The sequence below is a fragment of the Salmo salar genome, chromosome ssa10 (assembly GCF_905237065.1).
Source record: "Salmo salar chromosome ssa10, Ssal_v3.1, whole genome shotgun sequence".
In the NCBI taxonomy this organism is placed as follows: domain Eukaryota; kingdom Metazoa; phylum Chordata; class Actinopteri; order Salmoniformes; family Salmonidae; genus Salmo; species Salmo salar.
The window spans coordinates 96687163-96712725 of record NC_059451.1 but is presented as its reverse complement, the minus strand read 5'-3'; the positions used below and the strand labels follow the sequence as shown (position 1 = coordinate 96712725).

General features: G+C 44.4%; 1 pseudogene; it reads right to left on the bottom strand.

The window, feature by feature from the left end:
* Positions 1-25186, bottom strand: LOC123724569 (ELKS/Rab6-interacting/CAST family member 1-like; annotated as a pseudogene).
* Positions 25187-25563: the final 377 nt, after the last annotated feature.

The window sequence follows — 25563 nt, the reverse complement described above, 5'->3', positions numbered from 1 at the left end:
TCAGAGATGTTGTCCGTCTCTCTTTTTGGCTTCGTCCATAAGTTGGGCGTTCCTACTCTTCTCCACATGCTCCTTTTGTTTCAGTGACGCCACCTTCTTACTCTGGTCCTTGGTCTGTCTGCAGGGCACCATGGGACACACGAGGACTGGGTTACACACTTACACTGAAGCATCCCAGAGTGAGAGGGGTTAGAAAAAGGGGGGGAGAGAGAGAGAGAAAGTGAAGCGGGTGAAGAAACTGGTGAAAGTGAGAGCAGGAGGGGGGGGGAGGGAGAGCAAAAGCAATTGAGGAGAAGAAGAGAGAGGGGGGATGGGAGAAGGAGGGAGGAAGTCAAGCCAGTTCATAGAGGCCATGTAGAAAACATGTTACTAACCTGGAGGACTGACTGGAGAGGAGACAGAGTTCCAGCAAAAAGACAAGGCAGGAGAGAGAAACACAGATTCAGAGAGCAGGAAGATGAGAAGGAAGGAGAAGAGTAGGACCGTGTGGTATTTCAGAAGAAAACACCTACATTAGACCATGTAGGAGCTCATACACATTTCTATAGATAGACTGCTGTTTACAGAGACTATGAGTCAGACACACAGACACAAACAAACAGTCAGCGACAGAGAAAGATAAACATCACACACACACACACACACACACCTCTCCAGCTCGTTGATCTTGCGGTCCTTGTCATTCTTCTCGTTCTCCATCTCTCTCAGGATCTCCAGCAGTCGGTCCACCTCCGCCTGAGCCTTCCCAGAATCCTCTCGGTGTCGTGTAACTTCCCTCTCCAGGGAGGTGATGCGCTCCGACAGCTCTGTGTTCGCTTTGGCCTCCAACGTCGCATTCTGGGCCTGGAAACACACACACACACAGTCAGACACACACACACATAGCAAAAGTGGTCTTAGATCAGTGTCTAAGGCAAATATCTCACCCTCTTGAGCTGGTTCTCCAGTTTGAGACATGCCTCCCTTCTTCTGCTCCAGAGAGATCTCCATAGTCTTCAGCTTGGAGTCTTTCTTCAGCCCTGAGGGAAGCCAGGGACGACCGCATGCTCCTTCAGGTCCAACAGGTTAGTCTGGAGAGAGGGAGGGTGGGGTTAATAAAATGTGTCAACAGTGTGTGTGTGTGTGTGTGTGTGTGTGTGTTTCACCTCTCTGTCAGACAGATCTCCCTGCAGCAGACTGACTTTCTCCTTCAGATCCTTTTAGCTCTTTCTTGTTGCTGTCGATCTCCTCAGTCTTCTCCCTGTCGTCTCGGTCTGCTGCTCCTTCAGACGCTCGATGATACGCTCCTACAGGGGAGAGAATAGGAGGGGAGGCACAGAACAACATCATCGTCACGTCAATTCAGAGCCCATATGAGAGGATTACAAACATCCAGGACAGAAACGGCATGACTTTAAATAACACACACTGCTCTCTCTGTTGGAGTCAGAGTGTGTGTCTGCATGTGTGTGTGTGTACCTTCTCAGCAAGGGACTCCTCCAGTGTGGTGAGCGGTGTCTGTGTTAGAGGTGTCTCGCCTGTAGAGACTTGACTCTCTCCTTCAGGCTGCTCATTTGCTTCTCCTTGTCTCTCAGCTGCTCCTGCAGGTTCTCAATCTGGACACACACACACACAAAATTAGACGAAGCTAGACAACAGACATACAGAAAAAAGCCTGCTAAATAGGATGTAGTGTGAGGTAATGTATTCCATTGTATTATACAGCGTGCCACATTAGTCGAGGCCCACCTTCTTCTGCAGGACGTTGACCTTGCGCTCCTTGACCTCCAGCATGTCCTTGAGGTCGTGGATCTCTCCGTTGAGCGTGCCCTTCTCCTCAGACATCTCCTGGATCTGTTTACTCTTCTTGTTCAGCGTGGTCTCCTTCTCCTCCAGACGCAGACGCAGCGCATCCACCTGGCCAGCAGAGGGCAGAGGAGAACTACTCAGCATACTGGGTCTGTGTGTGTGCGCTGTACACTCACCGGACAGTTTATTAGGTACACCCATCAATTACTGGGAAGGACTCCCCGTTGCCTCCAGAACAGCCTGTATTCTGTGGGGCATTCTACAAGGCGTTGTAACGTTCCACAAGGATGTTAGTCCATGCTGACGCCTTAATGGCATTACTCAGTTGCTGCAGATTGGACAGCGGTACATATATACTGCGAACGCCTGTTTCATATCAGCCCAAAGATGCTCCATTCAGTTGAGGTCTGCAGGCCACTCAAGTAACTGAACTCACTGTCATGTTCCAGGCAATGTTTTTCCGCTCCTCAACTGTCCAGTGTTGGTGATCACGTGCCCACTGGAGCCGCTTCTTCTTGTTTTTAGCTGATAGAGTGGAACCCGGTGTGGTCGTCTGCTGCAATAGCCCACCCGTGACAAAGACTGACGAGTTGTGGGTTCTGAGATGCCGTTCTGCACACCACTGTTGTACTGCTCCGTTATTTGCCTGTTTGTTAACCTGCACGATTCTTACCATTCTCCTTCGACCTCTCATCAACAAGCTGTTGAGGATGGCCATTTCTAAAATACTGGATCTGGCATGCCTGGCACCGAGGATCATACCACGCTCAAAGTTCAATCAAATAGTAACAATGCCTCAATGCCTGTCTGCCTGCTTTATATAGCAAGTCATGGCCACATGACTCACTGTCTGTAGGGGCAATCAATTTTCGAGAACGGATTGGTTTACCTAATAAACTGGCCAGTGAGTGTCTATATACTTATATTGCTTGTTCTGAAATGTGGGTGTGTGTACCTCTGTTTGTAGGATGGCAGCTCGTTGTTCTTTAGCGGTCAGCGACTCCTTGAGGACCTCGATGTGCTGCTTGCTATCAGAGAACTGATTGGTCAAAGTCTCCAGCTTGGTCTGCAAACCCAGCAGCTCTGTGTCCTTCCTGGACAAGTCCTGCTTCACCTGGTCCATCTGAGACAGTGAAAGAGAGCGAGAGAGAGGGAGGAGAAGAGGAGAAAGAAGGGAGGGTGGAGGAAGAGGACAACAAGAGCAAAAGAGGGATGTAGAGGAGAGGTAGAGGGTGATGAGCAGAGGAAGGAGGGTTGGGATATGAAGAGAACATGTACAACTACAGAACAGATTTATATTGAGCTGATTGGAAGGAACTGAAACGACCTCTGACCTCTCAGAACCAAGGTGAACTGAAGTCCGGACCAATATCAACTGATAGAAATGGAATTCTGATCAATGAAACTGAGGGGAAGTGACCTCACACACTTGTTCTTCATAAACTTGGTGTGGCTGCGGTAGACTTCCATCTGTTTCATCTCCTCTTGTCTCTCCTCACAGCTCAGCAGGCCGTTGGACTTCAACATAATCACCTCCTCCTCCATGTCCCTCAGACCTCGTTCCAGAGAGTTGATCTTAGCATCCTGACAAACACCAGACAGAGAAGGGGTTAATGCAATAGGGCTGTCCCCGACAAAAAAAAATCTTGGTCGAACAAGAGTCTGGTCTAAATTTTAAAACGGGTATTTTTCCATCCATAGACACATCCTATGTGTTTTAATCAAATCAACTACATGCATTGAGCTTGTCTGATGCTTGAAGAACACTGTTTGATGAAATAATTAAGACACACAAATGACTAGAGGAGTCTGATTGCAATTGATTTGATTGTGCCGGACTCAGACTTGCTGCATTGTGTTAAAATGACAGCAAGTGACTGTGACTAGCACCAGTTGTCTCTCTCGCCTCCCCTGCTGCAGCGACCACCACAGAACATCTGTGTTTATCGCATTGTCCTTGTTGCTGAAGCTGCAATATAATTACAGCCATTCCTGACTGAACATTTTATTTTACTGAAATCCCACATTTGTTTAGGAAAAACGTTCCCCATTCCCTCAACCCTTGCTCTCTTTACATGAGACAGATATGCATCGCATGCAAGTGACCAATAGGGTCTGTCCTATAGCATATCATAATCACATCAATACATTAGTTATAACAAATTTTTAACACCGTAACAGCAAAAATGGATGCAGAGGACATGAGAAATAAACTCAAAAACAGGGGAATGTTTACTGGTTGCTCAGGAGGTAAAGGGGAAGTCAGTTGTGGAAAATACTGGGAAGGTAAGGAGCAAGTACTACGTGCATATTATGTGTGCCAAACAGGTGCTGTTAGATTACAATTTACATTTTTCTGACCGTTTGGAACAATGTCAACACTAAATCAATGAAAGTTTTTTTTGTTAAGCCTTTATTACAGCAGAGTCTAAAAACAGTCGCATTCATTCGTGAATGCAATTTCCAAAATGCAACGGTTTATTTATTTTTTACGCTAATCAGGGGGTCGCTTTGATATTTTGTTAAAACTAAAATGCTTGATGGCATTTCAAATCATGAATGACTCATATGCTGCGTGATGACAACTAATAAATTATTGATTGATACAGTCGCCTATATAAGTATTGAAATATGTCCAAGTAAGTTACGGTATTAAGACTAAACAGGATGCGCTCTTAGGCCTGCAACTCGATGGTGGTTATACAAGGCTGCTATACTAAGTCTACCAATGATAATGACATTACTTATTATTGTAATTAGGGATGCACGAGATATCGGTGAGCATATCAAAATCGGCCAATATTAGCTAAAAAGCCAACATCGGCATTGGCCCGATGTCTAATTTAACGTCAATGTGCAAAACCGATGTCAAAGCTGACATGCATACGAATATAAAACGTAGGTAGATGACATAATGACGCCACAAAAACAACAGCGCTACACGAATAAAAACAGAAAAATACTAAGCGCACATTTCCAACAACTAAACAAGTTCAACTCGAAAGCAGTCATTTGAAAGAGTAAGAACATTTCACAGAGACAACTCAAAGGCGAAATCCATTAACACCAAGATAATGGAATTCATTGCCCTTGACAATCAACTGTTCTCTGTCGTGGATGATGTTGGCTTTCGCCGACTGGTCGAAGCACACTACCAAGTTACACAGTATTGCTGAAACACATCCTTGAGTACTTGCTATGGGCTTCACTGCTATTAGCTTCATGACTGACTTTTGGACCAGCGATGTCAACCCCATGAGCATGCTGAGTCTGACAGCACAGTGGGTCGACGAGGATTTCGTACTGAGGAAAGCCGTATTGCATGCTCAAGAATGTGCTGGTTCTCATACTGCTGCTGCCATTTCAATGGCATTTGAGAACATGTTTGAAACATGAACACACTCAGCTAGCTCCATTCAAACAACTGACTGGAGAAATAAGCTAATCAACTGCGTCTGCAGCAGACGTGGTACCCTCTGTCAGGGTATTGAAACACCTGCTCAACAAAACTGCAGACATAGACCATGGGGTTAAAACTTACAAAAGTACTCAAGACTGTGAACAAGCAATTCGGTGGCATTCTCTCTGAGCCTCTTTACTGTGTCGCTACCATGCTCGATGCTAGGTACAAGGACCGCTACTTCAATGCAGACAAGAAACAGGGTTTACGTGAAATGTTACAGACACAGCTGGACAAGTTGGAAACAGACAGTGCGCACCGAGGAAGAGAGACCACGGACAGACAGAGCTGAAACTTCACTGCTTGACATGTATGATGAACTCCTGGTTGAGAATGAAACGACTGAACAACGAAACAGCACAGCAAGTGAAAGAAATAGGTTTTGATTATGTTTTACTGGTAAATGCCAACAAAATAACTTTTTGGTCAGTGTGATGTATAACCTTTATTTAACTAGGCAAGTCAGTTAAGAACAAATTATTTTCAATGATGGCCTAGGAACAGTGCCTTGTTCAGGGAAGAACAACAGTTTTTGTTCCTTTGTCGGCTCGGGATTCGATCTTGCAACCTTTGGGTTACTAGTCCAACGCTCTAACCACTAGGCTACGCTGCCACACTGTATATCTACAAAAATAAGACAGATCCTGCTTCTGTTGCCTGTTTGAATGTTTGTTTAATAGCCTACTGATTCAGTAAGCACCAAGCCTCACCCAACCACATGTCGGATAAACAATTTTTGCCTGGTTCGAATCCAGGCTGTATCACATTGGGAGTCAGTAGCACATGTCTTAAGAGTGATGGACTGTGCCATCCCCACAACCTCCACAGTGGATTAGTCTGCTTAGGTGCAAATTATACTGGTTTCTTGTACACCATGATTTATTTTGGGGTGGGGGGCTACTGTTTGACTGAAGAAATCTGGGTCGACCAGCAGTCTATCGACCAAACAATCGGCCAGTCGACTAAATGGGGTCAGCCCTATAATACACTCACTCACACATGCACTTACAGACACACACACACAGAGAGATGGGTACCTTCATGTCGATGACGGTCTGTAGAGCCTTGGTTTTTGTGGACTCTGGGGTTCCCTCGTACTCGACGGTGCAGCTCCTAAAGAGAACAAGGTCGTTACGCTTCACACGTTGTCTACTACACACCACTCATACCCTAATAGTTTGTGTTGTGACCCAACTTAAACTCAATTTGTTACCTCCCTCCCTCTCCTCTCGCTGAGTCCCTCACCTCTCGTAGAGCAGTTGTCTCCCCTGTCTCTCTGGTCCAGTAGGGACTCTAGATGGTGTCTGTGCATCTCAGCATCAGCCAGTCTCCTAGTTCTCTCCTGGTCTTCCTCTGACGCCTTAGCCGACGGCCCTGGAATATAATACAATAATATGGTCATTTTAGAAGATGTGTTAATATAAAAACATTAGTAATACGGACACAGTGTGTGGGGCACGGTAACCCACCTTTGCTTTGCAGCATCTCCAGCAGTTTCTTGATGGACTCGTCCCTGGCGCCCAGGGTCTGTTTCTGGGTGTCTATCCTCAGCTCCATCTCCTCCAGGGTCTTTCTGAGCAGGAACAGCTCCTTGGCCTGACGCTCGTGGTCCCCGTGCAGCCGACGGTAGTTCTCCTCCGTGGGTTCAGAGGTCAGGGCCAGGTCACGACCTTGGCTGGCAGGGTCCTGCTGAAGCAGCTGGTTCAGGTCTCTCTGTATCCTCAGTTCATCCTGCAAGGCCTGGACCGTCATATGGAGGTGCTGGGGGGGTGACAGAGAGAGAGAGACAGAGGTTATCTATTTATGTTTCACCTTTCATTTCAGGGTGCTGCATAACATAAGATGGAGTAGGGATTAATTTGTTTATTTATCAAATAGAGGGGGAAGGGGAGAGAGGAGAAGTGGAGCGAAGGACAGGAGGATACAGCAACAAGTAGGACACCATCTACTCAAAATCAGGGCATTCCCATCCAGTGGAATACAGAGTGAGCAAAAGTACAAATCAGCCAGCATTCATTCTTTGGAGCCTGTACTGCCACAGTTCTTTGTCAGACCAGCTATGTGACAGAAATACAATGCTGTGTTCTATTCTCTCATTTGGATCAGCTGAGAGATATTTCAGACAACAGCACAAAAACAAGTCAGTGCCTGTATCCATCGCTCTCCTCCTCTGCCACTCACTATGTTTCTTTCACTCATTTACCCTCCCGCTCACTCTCACCTTCCCTCATTCTCTCTCCTCCTCCCATACCCAGTGACTAAGTCTGACTCACTGAGATCTCGCTCTAAGAGACAACAGAGAGGCGTTTAAAGGTACAGTTCAGCCATTTTTATCTCAAAATCTAATTTCTGGATAACAAGTAGCCCTTCACACTCATATCTGTATATGGGTTGAAAATAGCAGATTTGGGCACTGATAAGCGCCTAAATGGTAACGCAGTGGCTGTACAGTAATATGAAATAAATGACAGAGCTCAGACTGCGCTTCACAGCGCTGTATGACTGACAGCCGTTCTGAACTTGAGAACTGCACGTAACAACAACTTGCCCCCATCCCTTCCGCTAATTGGCCAACTTTTGAAAAAGATGTCTCGTCTGAGTGAGGGAAATGCTGTAAATTAAGAGGACTCTATTTTGAGAGATTAGACGTTGAGTATAATAAATACCGCTTTGATGTCATACAAGAAAGCCACATTTCCATATCATAAAACTAATGTCATATACACAGTGTCAATGTTGATGATCATGTCTGATGTTACAAGATGACATGGTGTCATACCCTGGGTTGTTCAGAACAGAATGAGACTGTCTATTGTGAAGAAAATGTACAGCGGAACACGAACCTGAATGACCCAGTACAGTTGTAGTGATGTGTTCTGGGGATTTAAAAGATAATCCATTATTCTGACTCCTTTCTTTCGCGCACCAAAATTACGATCCGTTTCTCTGAATTGCTTTGTGAAAGCCTCACACTGGAAGATTGTATTTTATAACTTAGTTAGTCATGTTGGAAATAGAACAAGCTTAAAATGATTGTCACCTGACCCAGATAAGCGATTTCATAAACAACAGTAATTGTGTGATGGTGGGGATGCATGGTTGTGTTCCAAACAAAACAACTACAAGTGTGCTTCCTCTAGTTCCTCAACAGCACAGCTAGGAGAGCTAAAAAAAACACCTTTTAGTTGAGTCATAAAAGTGCATTGAAATGACTTAGGAACTGCACACACTTTGGAGAGGTGTGTGGCCACTTAGAGACACCAATTAGTCCGCTCACTCAAACCCTTGTCATTTTTTTGTGTAATGTTGTACCTACCCCACATTCCCCAGGAATAGTCTTAACATTTTACTGAATGTATCCAGAATATTTTCAGATTTTGTTATCACAAATGCTGTGAAAAGTACAGTAAATGTGAAACGCACATAAAAATGAACAGTGTAATGTTTGGATTCAGTCTTGTGTCAGGTGAACTGTTGTGTCCTCAACTTTAGTCTAATACTTTTCCCATCATCTCTAAATTGTTCCCTTTCAATTGCTACTATGCTTATGCATATGCTTTTCATATTTCTTCTGGAAGAAACATTTCAACTTAGCTCTATCTATACAGGCCAATTGCCAGGACTGTAAAGGATTATTTTTGTTGAAAAAAATTGTCAAAAACTAAAATTGCTCCCTAGCCAAGAGCAATTTCTCAAGCAAGAATTTTGCTAGGACTCTCTGGGAGTGGTCTGAGTGGGGAGGGAAGGCAGAAAACTAGCTGTTATTGGCAGAGAGTTTCGAAACGGTTTCTTATTAAACTAATTTACCACTTGGTGATATCACCAGGCCAAAACTCAACCCCACCAAAACAAGCTGAAATTTCAGGTCTTTTCAAACAGCTCTTACACTAAAAGGGCATTATCATTTTCACAATATTATTCTAACCTCAGTGTGGAAATGTATATAAACCACAGCAAAATCCTGTTTTTGACTGCACTTGGCCTTTAAGAGATGAGATGCAGCAAGCTGATCTAAACAAAACACACACAGTAAGCAAGGCTCTGCTACAGAGGGTCAAATCTGCAGCACAACACACATTGTGGTACATTGCTATGGGTCAAACGTACAACAAACACTAGCCTAACTCATCTCCCTCCCTCTCTTATCACATATCTGTTATAGATCCACTTTAAATTGTTGCCAATTAAACATATTTTACATTGAACATTCTGACATGACAGATGGTGTATTTGAGTGGAGAGAAGTGTTCAGTGAGTAACGAGCAATGTAAATGAGTTGCGTATCAGTGGTGCTACAGTAGGAGATGGAATATGACAACCATTTTACAGCGTCTGCCACGCGTTCAAAGACTAATAGCAGTCACTTATCACTGTGGATGAGGGGATCAATGTCTTCTATTTTATACTAGGGATTACAAGAGAGCTGCAGCCAACGCACGCACACACCACACACACACACACAAACATACATCCACGCACAGCAGGTCTTTCTCTTTGTTCCTCTACAGTGGTCTGTCTTTCTCCCGCTCTCTCCACCTCTTAACACTTGCTCTCTCACACACACACACACACACACACACACACACACACACACACACACACACACACACACACACACACACACACACACACACACACACACACGGGAGAGTGCTTGGCAGTGTGAGGGGCTGGACGTGGATGGTTAGACGGACAGTAGTGGGGCATTAGATAAGTGTGTGTGTGACTCAGCAGGCCATAATGGGCTGGAACAGAAACACCAAATGATCCAGATCAGCCCATCCACTCCACTAGTCATTAAAGACATGCTTTCTGTCAGGGTGCCAGCGTTCAGAGGGGAAATACATTGATTTGAGTAGTGAAGTACAACACACGAGGTGAAAAATCCTCCAGGTTTTCCAGACATCTGGTTCATACTACATGGTTTCACTCGTAGATGATACACTAGTCCTGAAACAGAACTGGTCCCTGTTTCTTATACACTTAATCTCCTGTTAAACCAGGATTGCGATCCCTGGAAAAGCATTGCAAGAGCTAAGGCCAAAATGAGCATAATGCACATCTGCACGCACACACCTATGTTAGAAGACCGAAGGTTGAAGTGCAGAAAATCTCCCCTCCCAACATTCACATATTTATACACACACAGTGATGGAGTGCTGAGCTGGTCATTAGACTAAACCAGGGGTAGGAAACTACATTCAGCTCCAGGATGATTTTTGTCGTGAGGCTGGTCGGGAACACAATTATAATTTGTACACTGCAAATTGATCACAAATAAGCCAAAAAAGTGAGACACGATCTCATGTCTCTTTTTTATTCGTGGGAATACTTGAACAGATTTCAGAAATGAAATTGGTGCCCACCTGTTGCTGACCATTGGATAAAACGCAGTGTCTCCTGTCACAGTATCTTCTTTGGTGAATCAAATGTCATTGACTGCTAAAGCAAAGCACACAATACTGTACTGACATTCTGGTATTTCAGCTGGGCTTCAGCTTGAGTAAATTCTCTCTCAGGACACGTGCATGCATGCATCTTGGTCTCTGATTAGCAAGTGTGTCTTCAGTATGCCGAGTTGTGAGCCGATAAGAAAACTAAAACTTTGCTCACTCACGGTGGAAACTAAACGTTCGTTTTGAAATGCAGAGTGCTTTCCCCAAGAGCCTGCTATTTACTCTGCGTCTTATCAAGAGGCTGTTGTGCTTCTTCCTTTCCTCTCTGTGGCAGGTACAGTAGCGTTCTAACAATCCACAGCTCCTCTTTTACAGGTTTCCCCTCAAATCTGTTGCCAACTTCCTCCCATTCCTCTAACATGGGGGGATGTTGTGTACAGACTTATGCAGCCATTAAACACCACTTTGATCTATGGAGCGTGAGCATATAGCTGCATATAAGAGGATTAACTGGATGTTGCTAATGCTACGCACACCCACCCCCCAACAACAAAAGATCTTGGTAGACTGAAAGTCGTCTGTTCTTTCGACAAATCGATTATAGCACTTTATGACATGGGCTGATGTAAAAAGGGCTTTATAAATACATTTGATTGATTGGTCGACATTTTTAAACATGCATTTTTCCATATATAGACAGACCCTATGTGTTTTAATAAAATCACCAATATTCATCGAGCGTGTCTGATGTTTAAGCTTAAGGTTTGATGAAATGAGACAAATGCATCAAGAGGGAGCCAGAGATCTAGATAACCAGAAGAAAAAACATGACCCAACTATTCTCCTCCCACTCCAGCAGGCTTTCACAGATTCTGACATTACTCTCCTGAAGTTTCCGGTAATAGGCTACATGAGGACTAGGCAACCTTGCTCATGATGAATGCCAATTTATCTTACTATTACTACCTATCTGCATGGAAGTTATGGTTTTCATATGCACATTTTCTTGAAAGTTTCAGTTAACGTAATTTCCGGACTATTAAGCGCACCTGAATATAAGCCGCACCCACAGAAATGTAAAAATATATATTTTTTAACATAAATAAGCCGCACATGTCTATAAGCCGCAGATGCCTACCGGTACATTGAAACAAATGAACTTTACACAGGCTTTAACGAAACACGGCTTGTAACAAAAAATTAAACATTTGCAGTAAACAGTAGCCTACCAAGAAAGTCATTGCTCCAGACCAAGCTCCCGTGCAGCAGCTCTATTTCCTTTTCCAACAGCCAGATCAATCGGCTTCAACTTGAAAGCTGCATCATATGCATTTCTCCGTGTCTTTGCCATGATGAGGGTGACAAAATGACTACCGTAATCAGAATGATGGGAAGTTTGAGCGCACTTGATTTAATCTAAACAGTAAACAAAAAAAGTTGTTTGACCTTAAGCCGTTCGGCAATTTCATTGATCTAATGAAAGCTTCATGCCGCCAAAAAACTGAGCACGTCACAGAATGTATTTAAAAAAAATATATATATATTTGAAAGCGGGAAAAATCCATATATTAGCCGCGTCATTGTTTAAGCCGCGAGGTTCAAAGTGTGGGAAAAAAGTAGCGGCTTATAGTCCAGAAATTACGGTAATTTATAATAACGTCTTCCTATCGCAAAATAATTATCATGTGGTTAATCAAAATTCTATCCAAATCTAAATTAAAATGTTACAAAGCTAAAAAGTTACTTCTATTGCCATCTATGTAGAAATAGCCTACATAAAGCCAACAAATAAAACATTGCAGCCAGCAGGTAGAAAATATTCAGATAAAAACAAATATCCTATAAATCACATTGTTGCAGATAGGCCATGTGTAGCCAAACTTGAAACATTGCATCAACTATTAACTTGGGTCTGGCCAGAAGCTTGCACTAACGAACTTGCAACTTTGCATGAAATATTCTGGGCCCTCTAGAGTTCCCTGCTATAGTGAGCTCAGGACAGACACGGCTGTAGGCTATTTGCACAAGGGAAAATAAGCCGTTTTTTACTTTGGCAGGAGCTTACCGGAGCAGAGTACTGGCAACTCAAATGTTCTACTGCTTGAGCTCCTGTTGCTCTTATAGAACATTAGCTCAAAAGTATTGTGGAACTCGTGCACCTAAATTTAAACAGTAACAGCACCCAAAATGAGTACAGGAACTTATTTTAGTCCAAGTCAAGCACTGATAAGATGTAATCAGGTAGGCCTATTTTATAACATTTGCACTGGATAAGAGCATAACATTTTTCCCTTTCATGTTGAGTGGTTATCGAAAGGGAGAGAGCTGAAAATATTTTTCAAATACATTGAGCAACTATTGTAATTCTCAATGGATGTAAAAACAGACTTTGTATGGTTGCTGTTTGAGGTGAAGCAAACATTACGTTGAGACGCTCAACAGGTGATTAGTGGTGGTGCGTTAAGCCAATCAGAAATACCATGAAATCCAAAAATTGACACATTTATATGCCTACAGTGCCTTCAGAAATTATTGAGACCCCTTGACTTTTTCCACAGTGTTACGTTACAGCCTTATTTTAAAATGAATTGAATAAATAATTTCCCTCAGCAATCTACACACAATACCCCATAATGATAAAGCAAAAACAGGTTAAATGTTTCCAAATATATATATTTTTAAATGTAATACTTTTAGTTAAGTATTCACACCCTTTGCAATGAGACTCGAAATTGAGCTCAGGTGCATCCTGTATGCATTGATCATCCTTGAGATGTCTCTACAACTTGATTGGAATCCACCTGTGGTAAATTCAATTGATTAGAAATGATTTGGAAAGGCACACTCCTGTCTATATAAGCTCTCACAGTTGACAGTGCATGTCAGAGCAAAAACAAAGCCATGAGGTTGTTGCATGGCACCGACAGAGATGGTCGCCTCACTTCGAGTTCTAAGGAAACTTTGCAGTATTTCGTTTTTTATGTATTATTTCTTACCCCAGGAAATCTTAAGTCTTATTACAAACAGCCGGAATAACTATTGGATATAAGAGCAACGTCAAATTACAAACATTACAACTTTCCCGAAGCGGGTCCTCTGTTCGGACCACCACCCAGGACAATGGAGATAATTCCAGTAGGCGATCCAAAACAACAACGCCGCAGTAGGGGCAAATGAAACGGCCACCTGGCCAGGCTCCGTGAACATGCACATCGCACACCACTCCCGAGTATACCACTAGCCAATGTCCAGTCTCTTGACAACAAGGTAGACGAATTTCGAACAAGAGTCGCCTTCCAGAGAAACAGAGATTGTAACATTCTCTTTTCACGGAAACATGGCTCTCTTGGGATATGTTGTCGGAATCGGTTCAGCCACCGGGCTTCTCCATGCATTGCGCCGACAGGAATAAACACCTCACTGGGAAAAGGCCTCAAGCAGACACCAAGACGGTCATCAATGAACTTCACTGGACTATATGCAAACTGGAAATCATACATCCTGAGGCTACATTTATTGTAGCTGGGGATTTTAACAAAGCCAATTTGAGAACAAGTCTACCTAAATTCTTACAGCCCATTGATTGTGCTATGCGCATGCGCAATACCCTCGACCACTGCTACTCTAACTTCCGCGATGCATACAAAGCCCTCCCCTGCTCTCCCTTCGGCAAATCCGACCACGATGCCATCTTGCTCCTTCCATCTTGTAGGCAGAAACTCAAACAGGATGTACCAGTGACGAGAACCATTCAACGCTGGTCCAACCAAATCGGAAGCCACGTTTCAAGATTGTTTTGATCACGCAGACTGGAATATGTTCCGGTCTGCCTCAGAGAACAACATCGACCTATATGCTGACTCAGTGCGTGCGTTTATAAAGAAGTGCATTGGAGATGTTGTACCCACTGTGACTATTAAAACCTACCCTAACCAGAAACTGTGGATGGATGGCGGCATTCGCACAAAACTGAAAGTGCGATCCACCGCATTTAACCATGGAAAGAGGTCTGGGAATATGTCTGAATATAAACTGTGTAGCTATTCCCTAAAACAAGCGAAATGCCAGTACAGGGACAAGGTGGAGTCGCAATTCAATGGCTCAGACCCGAGAGGTGTGTGGCAGGGTCTACAGGAAATCACGGACTACAAAAAGAAATCCACTGACGTCACGCTTCCAGACAAACTAAACACCTTCTTTGCCCGCTTTGAGGATAATACAGTGCCACCGTCGCAGCCCACTAACAAGGACTGCACCCCCCTCCTTCTCCGTGGCTGACATGAGTAAAACATTTAAACGTGTTAACCCCTCGCAAGGCTGCTGGCCCAGACGGCATCCTTAGCCGCGTCCTCAAAGCATGCGCAGACCAGCTGGCTGGTGTGGTTACGGACATATTCAATCGATGCCTACCCCAGTCTGCTGTCCCCAAATGCTTCAAGATGGCTACCATTGATCCTGTACCCAAGAAGGCAAAGGTAACTGAGCTAAATGACCACCACCCTGTAGCATTCACGTCGGTCATCATGAAGTGCTTTGAGAGACTAGTCAAGGATCATATCACCTCCACTACCTTACCGGCCACCCTAGACCCACTTTTCATACCGCCCCAACAGGTCCACAGATGACGCAATTTCCATCACACTGCCCTATCCCATCTGGACAAAAGGAATACCTATGTAAGAATGCTGTTCATTGACTACAGCTCAGCATTCAACACCATAGTACCCTCCAAGCTCATCATCAAGCTGGAGGCCCTGCCCGGTCTCAACCCCGCCCTGTGCAATTGGGTCCTGGACTTTGACGGGTCGCCCCCAGGTGGTGAAGGTAGGAAACAACACCTCCACTTCGCTGACCCTCAACACAGGGGCCCCACAAGGGTGCGTGCTCAGCCCCCTCCTGTACTCCCTGTTCACCCACGACTGCATGGCTATGACCGTCTCCAACTCAATCATCAAGTTTGCGGACAACACAACAGTAGTGGGCTTGATTACCAAGAACGACAAGACAGCCTACGGGGAGGAGGTGAGAGCACTCGGAGTGTGGTGTCAGGAAAACAACCTCTCACTCAAAGTCAACAAAATAAAGGAGATGGTGGACTTCAGGATAAAGCAGAGGGAGCACCGCCCTATCCACATCAAAAGGGACAGCAGTGGAGAAGGTGGAGATTTCCTCGGCGTACACATCACAGAAACAAATTTGGCTTGTCACCCAAAACCCTGACAAACTTTTACAGATGCACAATTGAGAGCATCCTGTCAGACTGTATCACAGCCTGGTACGGCAATTGCACCGCCCTCAACCCCATCTATATCCACAGTAAAACGAGTCCTATATCGACATAACCCAAAAGGCCGCTCAGCAAGGAAGAAGCCACTGCTCCAAAACCGCCATAAAAAAAGCCAGACTACGGTTTGCAACTGCACATGGGGACAAAGATCGCACTTTTGAAGAAATGTCCTCTGGTCTGATGAAACAAAAATAGAACTGTTTGGCCTTAATGACCATCGTTATGTTTGGAGGAAAAAGGGGGGAGGCTGGCAAGCCAAAAGAACACCATCCCAACTGTGAAGCACGGGGGTGGCAGCATCATGTTGTCGGGTGCTTTGCTGCAGGAGAGACTGGTGCACTTCACAAAATAGATGGCATCATGAGGCAGGAAAATGATGTGGATATATTGAAGCAACATTTCAAGACATCAGTCAGGAAGTTAAAGCTTGGTCACAAATGGGTCTTCCAAATGGACAATGACACCAAGCATACTTCCAAAGTTGTGGCAAAGTGGTTTAAAGACAACAATGTCAAGGTATTGGAGTGGCCATCACAAAGCCCTGACCTCAATCCCATAGAAAATGTGTGGGCAGAACTGAAAAAGTGTGTGCGACAAGGAGGACTACACACCTGATTCAGTTACACCAGCTCTGTCAGGAGGAATGGGCCAAAATTCACCCAACTTATTGTGGGAAGCTTGTGGAAGGCTATCTCAAACGTTTGACCAAAGTTAAATTGTTTAAGGGCAATGCTACCAAATACTAATTTAGTGTATGTAAACTTCTGACCCACTGGGAATGTGATGAAAGAAATAAAAGCTGAAATACATACATTCTCTCTACTATTATTCTGACATTTCACATTCTTAAAATAAAGTGGTGATCCTAACTGACCTAAGACAGAGAATTTTTACTAGGATTAAATGTCAGGAATTGTGAAAAACTGAGTTTAAATGTACTTGGCTAAGGTGTATGTAAACTTCAACTGTATATACTGTATTTTATACCATCTATTGCACCTTTGCCATCGCTCATCCATATACTTACACGTACATATTCTCATTCACCCCATTAGATTTGTGTATTAGGTAGTTGTTGGGGAATTGTTAGATTACTTGTAAGATATTACTGCACTGTCGGAACTAGATGCACAAGCATTTCGCTACACTCGCATTAACATCTGCTAAAACATGTGTATGTGACAAATATAATTTCATTTGAAAGGAATTGTACGTAGAACTCAGAGACAGGATTGTGTCGAAGCACAGATCTGGGGAAGGGTACCAAAAATGTCTGCAGCATTGAAGGTCCTCAAGAATACAGTGGCCTCCATCATTCTTAAATGGAAGAGGTTTGGAACCACCAAGACTCTTATTCTTCCTCATGTGGTACAAACTGAGCAATCAGCGGAGAAGAGCCTTGGTCAGGAACGCACAATCCCTCCATCAGTGCTCAGACTGTCCACAAGAGGCTGAAAGAGGCTGGACTGAGGGCTTGTAGGCCTGTTGTAAGACAGGTCCTCACCAGACATCACCGGCAACAACATTGCCTATGGGCACAAAGCCACCGTCGCTGGACCAGACAGGACTGGCAAAAAGTGCTCTTCACTGACGAGTCGCGGTTGTGTCTCACCAGGGGTGATGGTCGGATTCGCGTTTATCGTCGAAGGAATGAGCGTTACACCGAGGCCTGTACTCTGGAGCGGAATCGATTTGGAGGTGGAGGGTCCGTCATGGTCTGGGGCGGTGTGTCACCGCATCATTGGACTGAGCTTGTGGTCATTGCAGGCAATCTCAACGCTATGCGTTACAGGGAAGACATCCTCCTCCCTCATGTGGTACCCTTCCTGCAGGCTCATCCTGACATGACCCTCCAGCATGACAATGTCACCAGCCATACTGCTCGTTCTGTGCATGTTTTCCTGCAAGACAGGAATGTCAGTGTTCTGCCATGGCCAGCATAGAGCCCGGATCTCAATCCCATTGCGCACATCTGGGACCTGTTGGATCGGAGGGTGAGGGCTAGGGCCATTCCCCCCAGAAATGTCTGGAAACTTGCAGGTGCCTTGGTGGAAGAGTGGGGTAACATCTCACAACAAGAACTGGCAAATCTGGTGCAGTCCATGAGGAGGAGATGCACTGCAGTACTTAATGCAGCTGGTGGCCACACCAGACACTGACTGTTACTTTTGATTCCTTTGTTCAGGGACAAATTATTCCATTTCTGTTAGTCACATGTCTGTGGAACTTGTTGAGTTTATGTCTCAGTTGTTTAATCTTATGTTCATACAAATATTTACACGTTAAGTTTGCTGAAAATAAAACGCAGCCGACAGTGAGAGGACGTTTCTTTTTTTGCTGAGCTTATTTTATATTTCATATTCTTCAAAGTAGCCACCCTTTGCCTTGATGACAGCTTTGCACATGCTTGGCATTCTCTCAACCAGCTTCATGAGGAATGCTTTTCCAACAGTCTTGAAGGAGTTCCCACATATGCTGAGCACTTGTTGGCTGCTTTTCCTTCACTCTGCGGTCCTGCTCATCCCAAACCATCTCAATTGGGTTGAGGTCGGATGTTTGTGAAGGCCAGGTCATCTGATGCAGCACTTATTAACTCTCCTTCTTGATCAAATAGCCCTTACAGAGCCTGGAGGTATGTTTTGGGTCATTGTCCTGCTGAAAAACAAATGATAGTCCCACTAAGCCCAAACCAGATGGGATGGCGTATCGCTGCAGAATGCTGTGGTAGCCATGCAGGTTAAGTGTGCCTTGAATTCTAAATAAATCCACAACAGTGTCACTAGCAAAGCACCCCCACACCATCACACCTCCTCCTCCATGCTTCATGGTGGGAAACACAGATGCGGAGATCATCCGTTCACCTACTCCGCGTCTCATGAAGACACGGCCATTGGGACCTTAACTCTCAAATTTGGAATCATCAGACCAAGAGGACAGATTTCCACCAGTCTAATGTCCATTGTTTGTGTTTCTTTGCCCAAGCAAATCTCTTCTTATTGGTGTCCTTTAGTAGTGGTTTCTTTGCATCTATACGACCAAGAAGGCCTGATTCACACAGTCTCCTCTGAACAGTTGATGTTGAGATGTGTCTGTTACTTGAACTCTGAAGCCTTTATTTAGGCTGCAATTTCTGAGGATGGTAACTCTAATGAACTTATCCTCTGCAGCAGAGGTAACCCTGGGTCTTCCTGTCCTGTGGTGGTCCTCGCTAGAGCCAATTTCATATTAGCACTTGATATATGCAACTGCACTTGAAGAAACTTTTAAAGTTCTTAAAGCTTTCCGGATTGACTGACCTTCATGTCTGTAAAGTAATGATGGACAGTTGTTTCTCTTCGCTTATTTGAGCAGTTCTTGCCATAATACGGACTTGGTCTTTTACCAAATAGGGCTATCTTCTGTATACCACCCCTACCTTGTCACAACACAACTGATTGTCTCAAACACATTGAGGAAAGAAATTCCACAAATTAACTTTTAACAAGGCACACCTGTTAATTAAAATGCATTCCTCATGAAGCTGGTTGAGAGAATGCCAAGAGTGTGCAAAGCTGTCATCATGGCAAAGCGTGGCTACTTTGAAGAATCTAAAATCTAAAATGTATTTTGATTTGTTTAACACTTTTTTGGTTACTAAATGATTCCATGTGTGTTATTTAATAGTTTGGATGTATTCACTATTATTCCACAATGTAGAAAATAGTAAAAATAAAGAAAAACCCTTGAATGAGTAGGTGTCCAAACTTTTGACTGGTACTACACTGCTCAAAAAATAAAGGGAACACTTAAACAACACAATGTAACTCCAAGTCAATCACACTTCTGTGAAATCAAACTGTCCACTTAGGAAGCAACACTGATTGACAATACATTTCACATGCTGTTGTGCAAATGGAATAGACAACAGGTGGAAATTATAGGCAATTAGCAAGACACCCCCAATAAAGGAGTGGTTCTGCAGGTGGGGACCACAGACCACTTCTCAGTTCCTATGCTTCCTGGCTGATGTTTTGGTCACTTTTGAATGCTGGCGGTGCTTTCACTCTAGTGGTAGCATGAGACGGACTCTACAACCCACACAAGTGGCTCAGGTAGTGCAGCTCATCCAGGATGGCACATCAATGCGAGCTATGGCAAGAAGGTTTGCTGTGTCTGTCAGCGTAGTGTCCAGAGCATGGAGGCGCTACCAGGAGACAGGCCAGTACATCAGGAGACGTGGAGGAGGCCCTAGGAGGGCAACAACCCAGCAGCAGGACCGCTACCTCCGCCTTTGTGCAAGGAGGAGCAGGAGAAGCACTGCCAGAGCCCTGAAAAATGACCTCCAGCAGGCCACAAATGTGCATGTGTCTGCTCAAACGGTCAGAAACAGACTCCATGAGGGTGGTATGAGGGCCCGACGTCCACAGGTGGGGGTTGTGCTTACAGCCCAACACCGTGCAGGACGTTGGCATTTGCCAGAGAACACCAAGATTGGCAAATTCGCCACTGGCGCCCTGTGCTCTTCACAGATGAAAGCAGATTCACACTGAGCACGTGACAGACGTGACAGAGTCTGGAGACGCCGTGGAGAACGTTCTGCTGCCTGCAACATCCTCCAGCATGACCGGTTTGGCGGTGGGTCAGTCATGGTGTGGGGTGGCATTTCTTTGGGGGCCGCACAGCCCTCCATGTGCTCGCCAGAGGTAGCCTGACTGCCATTAGGTACCGAGATGAGATCCTCAGACCCCTTGTGAGACCATATGCTGGTGCGGTTGGCCCTGGGTTCCTCCTAATGCAAGACAATGCTAGACCTCATGTGGCTGGAGTGTGTCAGCAGTTCCTGCAAGAGGAAGGCATTGATGCTATGGACTGGCCCGCCCGTTCCCCAGACCTGAATCCAATTGAGCACATCTGGGACATCATGTCTCGCTCCATCCACCAACACCACGTTGCACCACAGACTGTCCAGGAGTTGGCGGATGCTTTAGTCCAGGTCTGGGAGGAGATCCTTCAGGAGACCATCCGCCACCTCATCAGGAGCATGCCCAGGCGTTGTAGGGAGGTCATACAGGCACGTGGAGGCCACACACACTACTGAGCCTCATTTCGACTTGTTTTAAGGACATTACATCAAAGTTGGATCAGCCTGTAGTGTGGTTTTCCACTTTAATTTTGAGTGTGACTCCAAATCCAGACCTCCATGGGTTGATAAATTGTATTTCCATTGATAATTTTTGTGTGATTTTGTTGTCAGCACATTCAACTATGTAAAGAAAAAAGTATTTAATAAGATTATTTATTTCATTCAGATCTAGGATGTGTTGTTTAAGTGTTCCCTTTATTTTTTTGAGCAGTATATATAAACTCAGCAAAAAAAGAAACGTCCTCTCACTGTCAACTGTGTTTATTTTCAGCACACTTAACATGTCTAAATATTTGTATGAACATAACAAGATTCAACAACTGAAACATAAACTGAACAGGTTCCACAGACATGTGACTAGCAGAAATTGAATAATGTGTCCCTGAACAAAGGAGGGGGGGGTCAAAGTCAAATGTAACAGTCCGTATCTGGTGTGGCCACCAGCTGCATTAAGTACTGCAGTGCATCTCCTCCTCATGGACTGCACCAGAAAACTAAGGACACTAAAGTTTTCATAAATGTGACCTTAATTGCCTACCGTCTGTAAGCTGTTTGTGTCTTAATGACCGTTCCACAGGTGTATGTTCATTAATTGTTTGTGGTTCATTGAACAAGCATGGGAAACAGTGATTAAACCCTTTACAATGAAGATCTGTGAAGTTATTTGGATTTTTACAAATGATCTTTTAAAGACAGGGTCCTGAAAAAGGGACATTCTTTTGTTGCTGAGTTTATATATACTTTTAGATGGCTACTTTTCTTTCCATTTATAATCTAATGCTAAATTGCAGGTTTTGCAGAATATATTGTTGTCTGCAAAGAGCGTCCCAGCGGCGTATTTGCATGCTCTTTTTTTCAAGCGATATTCTGATTTAGAATTGTTTATATTTTCTGGTTGGATTCATAGTCTCTCCACTTTAACTGTCCTAATTGCCCCATTTTTAAAACCACCTATGATCAGGGTTTGAGTCTGTTGGAGAGGATCAGCTTGAGCAAATTGAGGTGTAGAACCACTGATCTACAAATAGTATTTCCTGCCAAATATTAGTCCATGTGCAATTAAGATTCGTAAGCTACGCCTGCCCTGGTTTAGGCGATCCCCCTACAAAACCCTCCAGACATTGAATGATTGATTGGAGACAGCTTGTGTCAATTAAAGAGCATTTCCTAGGATTTTCCACCTGCAGCAAATCCAGTGGATAATGCTGGCAATACCGGTCAAAGAGAAAACCTACAAACAACTACCAAAACACCTAGCCTATAGGCTATAACCTGTCCTGTGCTTGAGGTAGTAAATTGCCGTCAACACAAATCTAGGATCAGATTATCTTGTTATGGATAGGAGGCAGTATTTTCACGGCCGGATAAAAAACGTACCCGATTTAATCTGATTATTACTCCTGCCCAGAAACTAGAATATGCATATAATTAGTAGCTTTGGATAGAAAACACTCCAAAGTTTCTAAAACTGTTTGAATGGTGTCTGTGAGTATAACAGAACTCATTTGGCAGGCCAAAACCTGAGAAGATTCCAAACAGGAAGCGCCCTCTCTGACTATTTCTTGGCCTTCTTGATCATCTCTATCCAAAACAGGGGATCTCTGCTGTAACGTGACATTTTCTAACGCTCCCATAGGCTCTCAGAAGGCGCCAGAACGTTGAATGATGAATCTGCTGTCCATGGCTGAAAAACAGTAGCGCATTTGGTAAGTGGTCGATCTGCGAACAATTAGACTGGCGCGTGCGTGCACGAGACGACTCCATGTTTTTATTTTCAGTCTTTGAACGAAAACAGGGTTTCCCGGTCTGAATATTATCACTTTTTACGAAAAAATCGCATAAAAATTGATTTTAAACAGCGTTTGACATGCTTCAAGTACGGTAATGGAATATTTTTAATTTTTTTGTCACGAACGCGCCGGCGCGTCACCCTTCTTTACCCTTCGGATAGTGTCTTGAACACACAACAAAACGCCGCTATTTGGATATAACTATGGATTATTTGGAACCAAACCAACATTTTTTATTGAAGTAGAAGTCCTGGGAGTGCATTCTGACAAAGAACAGCAAAGGTAATCCAATTTTTCTTATAGTAAATCTGAGTTTGTTGAGGGCCAAACTTGGTGGGTGTCAAAATAGCTAGCCATGATGGCCAGGCTATCTACTCAGAATATTGCAAAATGTGCTTTCACCGAAAAGCTATTTTAAAATCGGACACCGCGATTGCATAAAGGAGTTCTGTATCTATAATTCTTAAAATAATTGTTATGTTTTTTGTGAACGTTTATCGTGAGTAATTTTAGTAAATTCACCGGAAGTGTTCGGTGGGAATGCTAGTTCTGAACGTCACATGCTAATGTAAAAAGCTGGTTTTTGATATAAATATGAACTTGATTGAACAAAACATGCATGTATTATATAACAATGTCCTAGGAGTGTCATCTGATGAAGATCATCAAAAGGTTAGTGCTGCATTTAGCTGTGGTTTAGTTTTTTGTGACATTATATGCTAGCTTGAAAAATGGGTGTCTGATTATTTCTGGCTGGGTACTCTGCTGACATAATCTAATGTTTTGCTTTCGTTGTAAAGCCTTTTTGAAATCGTACAATGTGGTTAGAAAAAGGAGAGTCTTGTCTTTAAAATGGTGTAAAATAGTCATATGTTTGAAAAATTGAAGTTTTTGTATTTTCGAGGAGTTTGTATTTCGCGCCACGCCCATCATTGGATATTGGAGCAGGTGTTCCGCTAGCGGAACGTCTAGATGTAAGTTAACTAACCCCCAATCCTTTCTTTCACAATAACATGGATGAAAAATATCACACACCTGTGTCTCATCCTGCACCACGCGGTACTGTTCCTTCCAGACAGTGATCTTGGACACCTCATCCTTCCTTAGGGCTCTCTCCTTCTTCAGCTCTGGGCTCCAGAAAGTCTTGATGGAGTTCATGGAGGAACTCAGCTTGCTTTCCTTCACCTCCACCTCACGACGCAGAAACTCGTTCTCACGCAGAACCTGAGGGACCAGGGGTCTCAGTCAGTCAAACATACAATTCCATACACACACACTACAAATACAAAATATTTTCACACATGCCTAATAGCAGAACACTCAACATCAAAGTCAAACTGGATCTTCTGCTCAAAGTAGGGTACATCTCAAACAAGTTATTACTAACTTTCCTTATGACATCACAGCATTGAGCTTTCCTTGTCCATTGTCATTCTACAGACAGACTAACGTTACCAACTGTGGCTACTGACCTCTTTGAGTTGGGCCTGCAGGTCCAGTATGGTGTTGTCCCGGGCCTGTCTCAGGGAGTGAGGGACCGTGGAGGCCATGTGGTGATCCCCAAAAGCCAGAGCGTCACCTGCCATCATTCCCCCAGGGAGCACAGCATTGGCCTGGGCAGATGTGGCGATGTTGGGGGTGCTAGCTGCCACCCCTCCACCCACTCCTGCGCTTGCTCTTGACCCGTAGGTCACCCTCTGTCGACCCATTGTGGTCATCTCTCGACCACTCTTGTTAACGTGGTCGGACATGGCAACCTCGTTGTCGCTCAGGTACATGGGTCCTGAGGTGGCATAGGCAGCATTGAGGGACTGGATGTTCTCCATGGAGAGGGTCTTACCCCCCGCTCCGCCTGGACATCCTCCGCTGCCCCCCGTGCTGTTGGTGCGACGGTGGCCCATCCGTGGGGAACGGGGGAGATGAGGGGAGCGACCCGAACCCTGGGTGCTCCCCCCATCTCTCCCTCCTCCGCTGTGGTTGGCATCCGCTCTGCCCACGGAGCGGGAGCTGCCGTACATTTTCACTGAAGCAGAGAAGTGAACGTATGGATGGTGGGAATGAAGAGGTGCAGTGTCTGAAATGTGAGGATGTAGCTTTGCCTAGTGTGTGTGTGTGTGTGTGTGTGTGTGTGTGTGTGTGTGTGTATGAGATTTTGACAGAAGATCTGTGAGTTTGTGCTGACGTGTCTCTCTGTTCCGGCTTCAACTGGAGTAAGTGAGCGCTTGATTCATGTGAAATCGTTGAGCTCTCTTCACGCTCACTCACTCTCAGAAGGGACTGGGTGACAGCTGTTCTTGGAGCGAGAGAACAGCCATTCAGAGAGTCCACACACAGGAAACTGATCTGGAAGAAGGAACAGAGTTTAAACGGGATCATCAGCAGCTAGAGATTGCCTGACTAGAAAATCTCTCCTGAGATGGGCATGTTTTCAATACAGACTCCTTTTGTCGTACAATATTCCATAGAGGGCATCCAGACCTTATGAAAGAAGCACAATATACCCTTAATCTTGTAATAAATCAAATCTAGTGATACTGAACATAACTGGACATTTCTGCCATCCATTGTGACAGTGTGGGAGGATAATCAACCTTCCAATTCATGGCAATGCATTTCTTAGCCGCTATAAATGCTAGGTTACATAGTTTCTTCTGATAACAGTCTCAAGTATCAACATTTCCAAGCAAACCAAAACAGAGAGAAGGGAGAATCTGAAGACC